The sequence below is a fragment of the Pantherophis guttatus genome, chromosome 3 (assembly GCF_059756535.1).
Source record: "Pantherophis guttatus breed Tessera chromosome 3, ASM5975653v1, whole genome shotgun sequence".
Taxonomy (NCBI): domain Eukaryota; kingdom Metazoa; phylum Chordata; class Lepidosauria; order Squamata; family Colubridae; genus Pantherophis; species Pantherophis guttatus.
In genome coordinates this window covers 130,104,761-130,119,967 of record NC_142065.1, presented here as the reverse complement: position 1 = coordinate 130,119,967, position 15,207 = coordinate 130,104,761, and the positions used below count along the sequence as shown (strand labels likewise).

The window sequence follows — 15,207 nt, the reverse complement described above, 5'->3', positions numbered from 1 at the left end:
CTGTTAGGAGAAGAAGAAAGGACTACAATATCTACAAGCATTGCAAGCATTCCTGCCATTGTGGCTCTCCTCTTCTTCAGGAACTGGTTTTGAACTGATTCAATGCTGCACCATATTATTTTCACAAGCTCATTTTGCTTTCAAGTATCATATTTGTAGACTATTTAAATAATTCAATCAATAGACATTTCAGTTATTTCCAAATTTATTCTAAATCATTCTTTGTTGTGCCTGCTTTAGGATCTGCTTCTTGATATTGAAAAATAAATAAATAATGAGTACATAAACTGATTCCTTTTGCAATTATACTGACAATCTACAGTAATCTCTGACAGTTTTGTCTAAAAAGCTCCTACAAACTATAAAGCATGTTCTGAGTCCACCCCAACCCCGTAAACAGGCGGATATAAAAAAAGTGAGCACAGTGCAATGATTAAATACAGAGAAACAATATTTCTCTTTTTAATAGTGATAAAGCTCCAGGTCAATATGATAGTTGCAGGTTTTTTTAATATACAGGTTTTCCATGATCAAAATAAACAAAATTGATTTAAAGCATTAAGGGCATGCACAGACATTGAAGGAGCTATATTCCAATGCTTCAGACACTTGAAGTGAAGACAGACAATGGTTACTAGAAAATTTGGAGTAACTACTGAAGTCTATGGTGGTCTGAATTATCCTTCAACTGATTTAAATATTGTATATAATATGCTAACTGGATCCTACCTTTTTTCAGTAACTGGTGTAACCGGTGTGGGGGGGGAGATATTGATTGGGTTTTTATTGATTGAAATCAAGCTCAGCGAATTATTTTATGTACATAATTTTATCCAGACATTTGGTATTTGTTTCATGTATTGAAATTTATGTGATTCTGCTTAGGCATTGCAAAGCATTCTTTACAGCTCCTTTCATGATTACATATTCAGGGATGCATGCCATTGATCTCCCACAATATGGTTTTTTTACAAGAACTCATAGCCTCTGAGTATTGATGAATCTGATCTTAGCTCTGAGTGATGGTAGAGAAGTAGGACTCAATGGATTTCCTGTGGAATGCTATAAAACATTTTCTAATAAATTCTAATAAGTCATCGATTGTTGACTTATTATATATTATTTTGAAAGAGGTATTTTATCATTATCATTTACTGGAGCTTTGTTGAAATTATACCAAAATCAGAAGAGATAATGGTTTATGGTCCACATATTGCTCTATAGTTTTGATTAATATTGAAATTCTAACAGCTGTTTTATCAAGTAGAATGCAAACAATCTTCAGTATCTTCAATGATCAAATGTGATCACATTTACTTTTTAAAAAAGAATTAGTCCTCAATTTGTAGTAAATCTGATTGAGAAGTAAACAGAGAGGATCAAGCTGCAGGTATATCACATGATTTAAAGAAAGTGTGGCCACACACATACACCCACCCACACATATATTTAGATGGATGGATGGATGGATGGATGGATGGATGGATGGATGGATGGATAGATAGATAGATAGATAGATAGATAGATAGATAGATAGATAGATATTCTAACTAGTTTGGGATTTTTTGATGAATGTAGAAATTGGATCCAGATTCTATATGTGATTCCTATAGCTATAGGAGCCTGAATAGCTCAACAGACAGCTCTGTAATTTAACACCAGCTGTCTGCAATTAAAGTAAGATCGAATCCCGCCAGGCTCAAGGTTGACTCAGCCTTCCATCCTTTCTAAGGTAGGTAAATTGAGGACCCAGTTTGTGGGGGCAATAAGCTGACTTTGTATAAATATACAAAAGTATGAAGGCTATTGCTTAACGCATTGTAAGCCGCCCTGAGTCTCCGGAGAAGGGCAGCATATAAATCAAATAAAAATAAAAAATAAAATAAAAATAAAATAGCTAAAGTAGCAATTTTCATTTATTTTTACTTTTTTCACTTTATCAAGGCACTGGGCAAATTTCCCATTTTTCCCTTTGATTTTTAATATGCTTCTATTTTAGACAAAATCTTAATAGCTATGATTCATATCATAGGTCTTTAATGTGTAAATATAATATGCCAATGACATTTATTATCTGAATTTCATGTCTCAATACCAGCTTTGATAAATATATTTGGGGAAAGAGTAGGATATTCAATTAATTTTCTTAAAATTAATCTAATTTTAACTATATGTATCTGATGAAATGAATGGCTGCTCGTGAATGCTTATGACTTGATAAAATCTATTAGTTCTCAAAACGTTATTAGAACCTATTTCTTATTCTTCTTAAATACACATTTTATATGAAATTCTTATACATATCTGCAAGATGAAATTCATGCACTTTTGTGGGGATCTCAGTTCCAAAGATACCTTTAGAACACATGCATCGGTCTATTAAAGAAGTGGAATTTGGGTTTCAATTCTAGAATTATGTAATTTTGTATATCTATTTACCACTAAGAAAGTTTAGATGATTCTTTTTAGTAGAAATTCTCCTTTTTAGGTCAATTTATAATATTCATACATTCATTTAGTTATGTGGGCTGTCTTGGGATTGAAGTATAATATTTTCAAAGAGTTCTTGTTAGTTCAACTCCAAGGTTATCTTTCAACATTTCTAGGAAATGGCATTTTGATTCTTTCCCTCATTTTAATTAACCCAATAAGTATATGCCAAATTTCAGAGTTAATCATCATATACAGTATACTGAAAATATAGATAGAAAGTGGGAGTTATCTTTTAAAACCATTTAACAGATGAAAATGCTGAGTGGTTATCATGTCCTGTTTTAAATGACAAATATTAATTTCCTGGTTTGATTCAGTGGCAATATTTGTAATTGCAATACTATTAACATTACAGTTTGGACCTAGAACTATTTTGGCCTAGGACATAAAAACCATGTAAACTCTAAACAATATTGCTGTTGATAATGAATCAGTATACAAACTTTAATAGTTTTATTGAAGAAAAAATTTGAGATACTATTTTGTCTAGATAGTGGAAACAAGTATTAAAATCAGTACCCAAAAGCTTTGATAGTTTTGAATTATATTCATTACAGCATATATTTCATCTTAGTTAATGAAAAATAATATTTTAGGTGGAAACCATTGTGTTTATCTAGAGAAGGCTTATCATAGTTTAGAAGACAATAAGATTAATGCTTTATTTAAACATATCGTTTACCCTGCTCTAATTGTTCCATTTTGAAGTTATTATATGTATTCACTCCGAGACAAGATTTAATGCACTTGGATATCTGTATTTTTAAAAATTATATTTCTATCTCCTATGAATTGATATTTAAATAAAAAGAGTAAATTTTCCATTTCCTCCTTATAGCCAAATATCTGATTCTTCAACATTGGGAAAATAAATAAATAAATGACAAACTACTCTGGAGAACTGATATTATTAGCAACTTACAAATGAATCATTTATTGATTAGTTATGGATCAATATAATAAAATAGGCGGCCATTCACTGAAATGCTTTTGTAGATCTTTTATATACATGTACAGTATGTATGTATGTATGTATGTATGTATGTATGTATGTATGTATGTATGTATCTATCTATCTATCTATCTATCTATCTATCTATCTATCCCTTGTATGTTGTTTTTCTTTTTAAAAATTTCTGCATTTTTCTTCATCAATTTATATATTTATTTCTCTTTCTGATTGCTTTTTGTATTTAATTAATACAAACAAAATATGGTATGGTATGGTATGGTATGGTATGGTATGGTATGGTATGGTATGGTATGGTATGGTATGGTACACTTTGCTATGCTATACTATGCTATGTTCCACCACACTACCCTACCCTACCCTACCCTACCCTAGAGTATACCATACTACTTGGTACAAAACTCAACAAGTTAGGTATGCCATGTTAATTTTCCATCTCTGTGGAAATGTGTTGATTGCATAGTTCTTTCCCATTTGATTAACAACATCTTTCTACTACTGTCATAATCTCCACCCAATATATTAGGAATTTGATATATACTCCATAGCAGCTTAGGCTATGAAAAATCACTTTTGTGCAGTGATGTACTCTATTTGAGAAGGTGCCCTTACTGTTCTGTTCTGTTCCATTTGATCTATTCACTGTGCCACATTTGCTACCCTCAACCATATTTTGCCTCTTGTTTTTCAGTTCTGTATTCCTTCAGCCATCCTTTTTAATCATTTATCTAAAAAGGAAGATAGTATTAGAAAAATTAACAGTTTTCCGTAATGTTGTGGATTGAATCTCACTGTTGTAAGCAGAATGGTGGATTTAAATATGGGTATTAAACCTGTTTTTATTTGAAAATCAATCTTGAAATGAATTCATTAATTGTAATCATATTCTGTTCCCAATGGAAGAATTAACCACAGTAATTAATGTAAATGTTTTCACAGTATCTCATCTTTCTATTAATGTTTTACATTTTAAATCTGTCTTTTAATTATGATATAGTATGGTTTTCATATTTCTCATTCAGCTCCATTTTTATTCCATTTACCATAACAGAATTGTGTATTCTATTTTTACCTTGCTGTACTATCTTCCTACTTTGCATGTCAGGACAGAACACAGAGAACTTTATCAACAACCTTTTCATGCAGGTTTTCAGCATGACTGTGGTATTACTTATATTTTTAGAAATAGAATGATTGCATAAGTGTACATGTCCAACACATGAGCGTTACTAAGCTTGAATTGTGAGCTATCAAATCAGATAATATACAGTGCATTCAGACCCGCTTCACTTTTGTCAATTTTGTTATGCTGCAGCCTGGTTCTACAGTTGTTTCAACTCCTACCCTCAAAACAACGCTATAGAGCAGTGGTGGTGAACTTTTTACTTACCAAGTGCTGAACAGGAATCCGCTGCACGTGCCATCTGCAGTAACGCATGGCTCCTCCCCATGTGCTGCATGTGCAACCACACAATCTGCGCCTGTGCACAGTTTTCGCACATGCCCCCGCCATGCGCTGGGTGCACAACAGCACCATCTGCGTATGCTTGCAGCTTTTGTGCATGTGTACTAGCGCACGCTGCATGCACAATCTCACCATATGTGCATGCGCACAGCTTTCGTGTAATGCATGCATGCAAACGCTGTCTGCGCATGCATGCGCTGTGCACCAGTCATCTTGCACGCATGCACAAACACACATGCATGCGCAAGAGAGTTCCAAAGACCAGCTGGGTCCCCTGAATTGTGCACATGCGCTCCAGAGGCCTGAACACCACCTGGGGCACGCACGCATGCAGAGTTTCAGGTGAGCTTGGCGACAGTTTGCATGCCCAGAAAAATGGCTCTGTGTGCCACTTCCGGCACACGTGCCAAAGGTTCATCAACATGCCTATAGAGCACTGCACACCAGAACAACTAAACACAAGAACAGTTTTTTCCCAAATGCCATCACTCTGCTAAACAAATAATTCCCTCAATACTTTCAAACTATTTACTAAATCTGCACTACTATTAATCTTCTCATCATTCCTATCACTCATCTCCTCCCACTTATGACTGTATGACTGTAACCTTGTTGTTGGTATCCTTAAGATTTATATTGACTGTTTCCTAATATGATAGAATAGAATAGAATAGAATAGAATAGAATAGAATAGAATAGAATAGAATAGAATAGAATAGAATAGAATAGAATAGAATAACAGAGTTAGAATAACAGAGCGACCTTGGAGGTCTTCTAATCCAACCCCCTGCCCAGGCAGGAAATCCTACACTACTTCAGATAAATGTTTATCCAACATCTTCTTAAAAATTTCCAGTGTTGGAGCATTCACAACTTCTGGAGGCAAGTTGTTCCACTGATTAATTGTTCTAACTATCAGGAAATTTCTCCTTAGTTCTAAGTTGCTTCTCTCCTTGATTAGTTTCCACCCACTGCTTCTTGTTCTACCCTCAGGTGCTTTGGAGAATAGTTTGACTCCTTCTTCTTTGTGGCAACCTCTTAGATATTGGAACTGCTATCACGTCTCCCCTAGTCCTTCTTTTCATTAAAGTAGACATACCCAGGCGGGTGGTTCGGAGAACCAGTAGCAAAAATCCCTGCCCACCCCCATGCCCAGCTGAGCTGTGCAATCATCAGAGGCCTTTTTTTAATTTTTAAAAGCATTTTTTCTACAACCTCTTCGGCCAAAAAATGTTTTTAAAAGTCAGAGGCTTTGGCCGAAGAGGTTGTAGAAAAAATGCTTTTAAAAGCCTCTGCGATCCCAGCTGAGTGGCCTGATCGGCAGAGGCTTTTTTTTTCTTTTAAAAACATTTTTTCTACAACCTCTTCAAGAGGTTGTAAAAAAAAATGCTTTTAAATGCCTCTGCCGATCAGGCAACTCAGCTGGGATCGTCAGAGGCTTTTAAAAGCATTTTTTTTACAACCTCTTCGGCCGAAGAGGTTGTAGAAAAAATGGTTTTAAAAGTTAAAAAAAAAGTTGGCCATGCCCACCCAGTCACATTCCCCCACACCAAGCCACGCCCACAGAACCAGTAGTAACAAATTTTACATTTCACCACTGATATGATGTTTGTTATATTCATTTCTAGTAAAGGCTATGTCAGCCTAGGATATTTGAAACTCACATGGCTATTTTGTATTCTTATGAATACCAAAAGACATATTCCACCAAATATAATTCTTTACGCACTTGATTACCTACATCTAAAAGACATTTAGATATGTTTCTTGTTCCTTATTTTTAATAAAGTTGATTGGTAAATGGTAGGATAAATTCTTTTGTTTTCACCTCCTGATAAATAGACCGTCCTGCTGTTCTCTGGCCACATACCTTAATGATTAGACACTGCAGAGTTGTTGTTGTTACTGTATCATCATCACAATCTTCATCATCAACTGCATTATTATGCCCAGTATAAGCAAGTACAATAAGTGGTTCAGACAGTAAGAGCCTCATTTCTCTCATAAACTAGTGTTAGTTGGCTCTCCTTGCCTTAAGACAGGGGTGTCAAACTCGCGTTATCATGGTGTCATCACGTGATGTATCGTGACTTTTTCCCCCTTCGCTAAACTGGGCATGACCAGCCCGTGACGCATCTGGCCCATGGGCCGCAGGTTTGACAGCCCTACCTTAAGATCAGGGGTGAAATCTAAAATTTGTTACTACCGGTTCTGTGGGCGTGCCTTGGTGTAATGTGACTGGGTGGGTGTGGCCAACTTTTTTTTTTATTTTTAAAAGCATTTTTTCTACAACCTTAGGTTGCAGAAAAAAATACTTTTAGAAGCCTCTGATGATCAGGCAAGTCAGCTGGGATCGCCAGAGACTTTTAAAGGCATTTTTTTTTGGCAGAAGAGGTTGTAGAAAAAATGCTTTTAAAAGTAAAAACACCCTCTGATGATCACACGGCTCAGCTGGGCATGGGAGGGGGGAGCGCAGGGATTTTTGCTACCGGTTCTCCAAACCACCTGCCTCCATCGCTACCGGATCGAGTGATCCGGTCCGAACTGGGAGCATTTCACCTATGCTTAAGATATTTATTTTCCTCAGGAAACTGGGTAGTCACTATCAGAAGTATTATATCACCCATAATTAGAAGATACAATATTTACACAGGCAAATCCTAAGGGCATGGTTAGGAGGGTCCAGCACCCTTTACTCTATTCATGTTCAGGCATTATTTACTTTCCTATATGGAAACATTTAAACAAAGCAATGAACTCTTGTAGCAATAGAATTTTAAACCATGTGCATTTTGACATCTCTTACAATGTTCTAATACCATAATGACCCTTCTGGTCAAGCTGGTTCTATTGCTGGATGGTATTTTTTGAAATCTCCTACAATTTTAATTCTGACAACCATGCATTTCCTGCAGTAATCCTACTATCGGAAGCAGGAAAGTTAATTATTGGATGAGATTTTTTTTTCCTGCCTGGATGTTACCAAAGACAGTTCTAACACTGATGTCCAAAATTAAGGCAAAAGTTTTGGCAGCTATTGAGGAAAAGATAAGAAAAGATATAAAAATATTGAAGATACATGTAATACTTTTAGCTTCAGATTGCTTGCAGGCAGAAATAGGATCCCTCTACTCTACTGGAAAATAGAAGATAATAGAAAATAGAAGATAAGTGATAGTCTATTACTTACAGTATACTGTAATCTGCTTTGAATGTAGGTTAATATATTTTATACTTCTAAAACAGATTACTTATGACACAGCAGCAGACAATAATATTGGGAAAGAAAAGAGAGTTCAGTAAATTATTGGTCTTCAGACTTAAATAAATTAATGTATTATTGTATTTGGAGTACAAATGAAAATATGTATGCATTTTCCACATACATATTTATTAATATAATTAATTATTCTATTAATCAACAATTTTTGAGCTGAAATTTTTGATCATCAGAATACAAGATCTCTGTGTTTTTATTTTGCTTCAGGTAGTCCTCAACTTATGATCACAAATGAGCCCAATATTTCTGTTGCTAAGCAAGGCAGATGTTAAATGAGTTGTGTCTCATTTTACAACCTTTATTTTGTCACATTGATCAAGCAAATCATAGCAGTTGTTAAATGAATCATACAATCATTCCACAAATCTGACTTCCCCCATTGACTTTGCTTGCTGACTGGGAAGATTACAAATTGTGATCATGTGACCCTGGGAAAGTGCAACTGTCATCAATACATGCCAGTTATCAAATACCTGAATTTTGATCACGTAACCATGGGGATGCTGCAATGGTTGTGAAAAATGGTCATACGGTAAGTCACTTTTTTCAGTATTGTAACTTCAGACAGTCACTATGAGAATGGTTGTCAGTAAAGGTGTCAATGTTCCAAGTAATAGATCCATTGCAAGCAATAACTCCGAGGCAGGTGAATTCCTCAAAGAATAGAATTATTGGAAATATCAAATTGGCACATATCTGGTGAAAACCAACTCTGAACGGCCCCTTGGTTTTCGCCTAATTAAAAATAAAGGTTTTTCCCTCAACCCCAATCAATCAGTCACATGACCCAATCAAGGTAGCATCCGCTGGTCTGGTGATATCACTCCTTCTTCCTCCGGCCAGGTGTGAGAACACATCCTTGGTTCCCAAGAGAAAGTATTTTATTTTGACTACACAACCTCAGTTATCTCTAACCCACCCACCCCTATCCCTTGTTCCAGTGTGGCAGCACTGAAGCGCCAAGATGGCTTTGGACAGGTCATTTTCAGGGTTGAAATAAGGACTACCTGTAATTTCCCAGTCCAATCTCTGCACAATCCAAACTGTTATTTACAAGAATTACATTTCTACTGCAGAAAAGGTTTTAGTGTAAATATCAAAAGAACAAAAATCTGTATCAGTGTAGACATCTGAAGGCAAGCATATATCTTGTAATTTGCTAATGTACAGTGACATTTTTGTTAATAATTTGCTGGTACTAGAGGGTATGTTTGGGTTTTTGATGTATGGGAGCCACCCTGATTTCAATGAAAATTGTGTCTTTAGTATCTGCAATGGAAAAAAATGTTTAAAAAACTTATTTTACCTTTCTACATTCATTGAAAGGCACAATCTGAAATACTACATTCAATGTCCAGAAGTTAATTCAGAAGTAAATGACAATTACTTTCTGAATCACTCAGCTATATTGACTGGGCTCAGATATTTTACAAAATCAAATTTGTTTTAATCTTCCCTTTCCAAATTAATCACAATAGCTTTGGTTCACATAACACACTCAGCTAAAAATGAAAGAAAAGATATTAAGGTTTAGCTGCTAGAGCATTCTCTCTCTTTTATTGGAAAAGTCATTATCAAATATCTGTTCAACTTAGTTCACTATAACACTGAATTGATTTATATTATTTATTAATCAAATTTATATATGGCCCATCTCACTGTCTGTGACTCTGAACAGTTTAGAATATTTCTCTGCTGGGATTTTAAATAAGAACAATTTCTCTAAAAATAATTTCAATTGAAGCTTTTTAAAATTGGTTTATTAATAGTTCCAGTTCATATCATGGATTAAATCAGATTTCTCTACATTCACTCACTAAGTAGGCCAAAAAGTTCCCATGTTTGCATTTCTCAGATATTTACTTCATGACAGCCACCATTGGTTATTATTTTACCTATCCTTCCATCTCCCACCATCAGAACTGATGAAGCTTCTTGGATGAGAAGCAACATTTTCTTCTTCTTCCTCAAGGGAAAAAATAGTCCAGTTGCCTTTTTGAAAAAGCACCTTTGAGATTGGTTATTATTTTTCCTTTCCACTACTTTCTTCCTCAATTTCTTTTACTTTATGTAGAGAAACATAGAAATTTATGGCAGAAAAAGACCTAGTGGTCCAACTAAGCCCTTTGAGCTTAGTTGTTTTTTGTTTTCCTATTTATTGATTTGTTTATTTGTTATTTTTAAATTTCTATTTTTCTATTTTTAATTTTATTTTTAATTATTGTTGGATGATTTTTGTTATCCTAAGCATGATTAATCTCAGTTACTGAAGATTGACCCGCTACCTTCACTGGAGGTACATTGGTTCCACTAACCTTTCTATGAAGTAATATTTTTTAACATTACTTTTGAATATGTTTATTTCTCTCTTTTTTCCCATACTTTCCAAGTGCTGAAGATTTCCTTCCTTCCTTCCTTCCTTCCTTCCTTCCTTCCTTCCTTCCTTCCGTCCTTCCTTCCTTCCTTCCTTCCTTTTCTTACAATGCAAGAAATCCCACAGATATTTCCCAGATGACTTCCATTTCAAAGCTTCCTATTCACAGTTAAGCTTAACATTCCTTCAAAGGTCTTCAAAGTTCTCTGTTGTCGTGGAGATCAGAAGATTGACACTATGAGACAAGAAGCAAAATTCCACACCAAAGCTGGGAATGACATTTTCACTGCTTCCTGAAAATATTGCAAGACTGTTTGGAGAAGAAGAGAACATGGAACAGAAATTCAACACAGGATAGGGACTTGCTTTTGTGACACAGTTTCACTTACAGATATTTGTACCTTGCCTGGCACTAATTACATGAAGCTCTATCAAATTATAACACAAAATTGCAGAATTGTTATGTCTCTAGCCATAGAGGAGATTAAGGCTCTTTCAAAGTTTTTATAGTGTATTAGAGTCTCTATTTAGAGTCTCTCTTGTAACAGCTTTCTGCATTTTATTGTTGCAATGCTTGCAACAATCTAGTACCACCATACCCAAAGTACTACTGTGGACTTGTAGTAAGGCAGCTTTCCTGAAGCCATTTAGTCAATCTGCAATTGAGGCTCTCCTGAATTAGTTCTGAACTGGAGTTTCTCTTTCCCAAAATTTGTGTATTCAGTAAGAAACTGTCTGCAAACTACGATCTTGGATTACGATTGGGAAACCCATTTTAAAGTTCACCTTAGCACAGAAGTTCATAGAGTGACCTTGTGCCAATGACCTTCTCTCAGTCCAACCAACTTCGTAAGATGGGAAAAGTGCTATGTGTGCTGCCTTAATATCCTGGAGGGAAAACCAAATGTAAATGTGACAAATATAAAATGTAATTATCATTAGCCACTCTTGTCCCTTCTTCAACTGGTCTAAGACTTTGGGTTTTGTGTGAAGAATAAAATAAAATTAAAGTTTTAGTGTTTTTAGCTACAGTATTCTAGCCCACAAAACCTGAAGTAAAGTCATCCCATTTCCCAATGCCTCAATTGAAGAAAACCTGTCCATTGCCTTCCAAAAGGAGAGTATATGGAGTAGTATCTATCAGCAAAAGCCACAGAATTAAATAATGAAGTATGACATTTTGACGTTCCCTTGTAAGAGGCTGTATACAACAAAGGAGCAGGAATGTAATGTAGCAACTTATACTGACTTATCTTATTGGATCTGCTCCTGTAGTCTAGAATTACAATACTATAATGTACTGCAGTATTCTATTGGAAATTAGCATTATTGTAGGAAATTTATGTGTGACTTAGAAGTCCCTTATTCAAATTTCATCAGACATGCTTGCTGGATGAATTTAGACTATATACTCAGCCTCACAATCTGTTCTACAACTGCAATGTGAGAATATTAATACTGATTGTATTTACAGAGTAATTATATGGATTATTAAGAGAATTTTTGTGAAATGTGCTAGTATAAATACTTATTGTGGGGTATGAAATTATATGTAGTTTTGGAGATCTTTGAAATAGACTATGATGAGTTGTGTTTTTCCTAAGTAGAATTTGTTCATAAATTCAAATTGAACTATAAATTTTCTCTCTCATTCATTCTGTTTTTTTGACAAACAAAATATCAGGATAAAACAAAAGCCCAAGTTAAAAAAAAAAGATAATCTCAGAACAAAACAAAAGAAACTGGAAAAGAAACAATAAACCTCTAAATAGATAGAGAAAATATAAATTTATAGATATTTTCAGAATTCTTTACTGTTGTATTTATGTTTCAAGCAAAGCAAAACAGTTTCATTCTATTTTTAAGTATCACTGATTCAATAAAATCTGTATTTTATAACAAGAGCTAATCACAAGGATTAGATCAATTTCTTCTACTGCATCTAGTTATATGCTTTACTGTATATAACATCAACAAAACAACAACAACAACAACAACAACAACAACAATAACAGTCATTGCAAAAGGCCTATTGAGTGATTCTTGATTCCTTCAAACCAATTTAACTAAGAAGTGTTGCCTGGCCCTCAACAAATAATATTGACTGATTCAATACTGGGGTGAATTAATTCTTTTTGAATGGCCAAAATGAATAGTTATGGGAAAAATGCATCAAACCATAAATGATTTCATTGCAAAGATTCTTAAAAAATAATCCTAGCATTTGCTGAATATCCAGAGAGACATTGATTGTCTTTCCAAATATTCACTGAAATGCATTCATTTGAGCCATAAACTGAGCTAGAGAAGACAAACAAGCAAACATGCATTTCTATGATCATTCAGAGACTTTGCACTTTTGTTAAGAAAATTCTGTGCCATTTCTTTTAAAACATCATTCGGACAGGATGTTCTCTCTTTTTGGCTTGATAGCCTTGTAATGAATATACTGCTGCTTGTTTTCCATCCCCATTGTTTTTGCTGTTTTTTTTTCTTTTTTAAGATTTATATTGACAATTATAATAGCTCTATTTGCTCAATAGGTAAGATACACAATATTGTACTGTACCAGGTGTGAAATATGAGGTGTTTACCTTGCTTTTGATGATTATAGATTGGATTTACAAAAGACATCATGGAGAGAAGACATTTTGAAATATGGATTAATTAAACTAGATTCTAGTACCTGTGTATAGTTGTTTATGTTTTAATAATAATTCCTCCTGCTATATTTGGTCTAGTGCCTATATTTATCATAGATTAAGGGGCATGAATGAGCCAAAGATAAATACTTCCAAAAATAAGGCCCAGACTTTTCCATCTCTTGCTGCACTTTACAAAATTAAACATTTCAGAAAATTTGTGCAATACCAGGTTGCAAATTTGCATAACATAATCAGCCATTATCATGCAGTACACTTGACAGATGACCTTGGAATGTTAGTAAAAGGCTAAGTACATATATGAGATAAAATAAATAAGAAAATAGAAATATTTGATATCAGCATGGTAGTAGAACTGGACACGAAAGGATGTTTTATGGCTTTGGCATCAAACTTTGGAAATGAGAAGATGCAGTTGAGGTTGTTATAGAGCAGGGCTTTCTGCAAAAAAATTGGGAAAAATCAATTTTTTCTCCCCTGCTGTATAAATTGGACTTGATTAACCTAGCTCTTTCAAAATCATATGACTAATATTATCAGATTGTATTATAGAGCATTCACTATTTGTGTTCCTTATTCACAAATCTGACTGTGGCTCCTGCTGACAATTATTAAAGTCTATCTTACTGATTTATAATTATTTTCACAGGAAAAACCTGGTTTCAGCCTGCCTTATGTACAATATACATAATTTCTATTAATTGCATTCATAACACCAAAAGAAAAGTCAGCCCTCCTTAATTTATATTCAAGGACACTTGACAGAAAGTATGAGTTGGGTGGCATATAAATTATATTACAATGGATCTTTTTTGCCATGACACCTTGTTGAACATTTTCTCCGCACTCTGAGGTAGCACTGTTTCCTTTTCTGCCATCTTTCTGGAAATCCCTCAAACCTTAGTGGTGTCAACAGACATGGGTGTATCAAAGGAATCTGCTGAGGTGGCTCCACTGTTTTTAATATCCAATGCTGCTGCCTACCCTTTTTTGATAACAACATCAATGTTTTCATGGCAGAGTTTTAATACTGTTATTTTACGATTTTATTGTACATTGTCCAGAGTGACTTTCTGTGAGATGATCAGACATATAAATAGGTTATAAACAAATGAAATAAATCAATTGTGTTTTTTATTCTCTTCCCTGTTCCAGAATCAGTTCCTGCATTATATCTGTGGAGCAGTACCTTCATAATAAAAGAGGATTCATCAATATTTATAATACTTTACAATACTTCTAAAGGAAATATAGTTAATTTCACTACAAGTATTTTCTGTCTTCAAAGGCAGCTTAATTATCATTAGAGCCATGGTGGTGCAGTAGTTAGAATGCAGCATTGCAGGCTAATTTTGTCGGCCATCAGTTTGATTCTCCTCAGCTCCTAACTCAGCCTTCCATCCTTCCAAGGTCAGTAAAATGAGGACCCAGATTGTTGGGGGCAATATGCTGACTCTATAAGCCTCTTAGAGAGGATTGTAAAGCACTGTGAAGTGGTATATAATAGTCTAAGTGCTATTGCTAAGTGCTATTTTATAACAACATTATTAAAGCCATGCAAATGTTTAGGAATATAAGAATCATTTGGTAATTAGATAGAAATATAATGAATTTTGTTATAGGCAGCTTTCAGTGGCAACTCTAGTAAATAGAACTGAATGTTGAGACAATACAGATATTTTCATTACCAATTTTTCCAAAATAATGGAACACTATAACTTAGAGTTTTCTTAGATATAACTTTTGAAAATGTACAGCATATAATCATAGTTTTGGAATAATACTCTTCCTATAAAAAGTGGTATGTTTGAAGATCCACTTCAGATTTTATTAATATGCCTTGTAATTAGTTATTTCACTGAATGCATTTTTTACACTCCTATTAAAGGCAGTGATATATAAGTCTGCTTTAATTAGCCAATATATATGGAGATTAATCATGTATGTATTAATTTTTGTATC

At 34.3% G+C, this 15,207-nt stretch overlaps 1 long non-coding RNA gene across 1 annotated transcript in view; it reads right to left on the bottom strand.

The window, feature by feature from the left end:
- LOC117662509 (uncharacterized) overlaps nt 1-10,772 on the bottom strand; it is a 31,988-nt gene extending 21,216 nt beyond the window's left edge. Inside the window, exon 1 of the long non-coding RNA XR_015733247.1 lies at nt 10,591-10,772. This is a non-coding gene — a long non-coding RNA (uncharacterized LOC117662509). The remainder of the gene's footprint in view (nt 1-10,590) is intronic.
- Nucleotides 10,773-15,207: the final 4,435 nt, after the last annotated feature.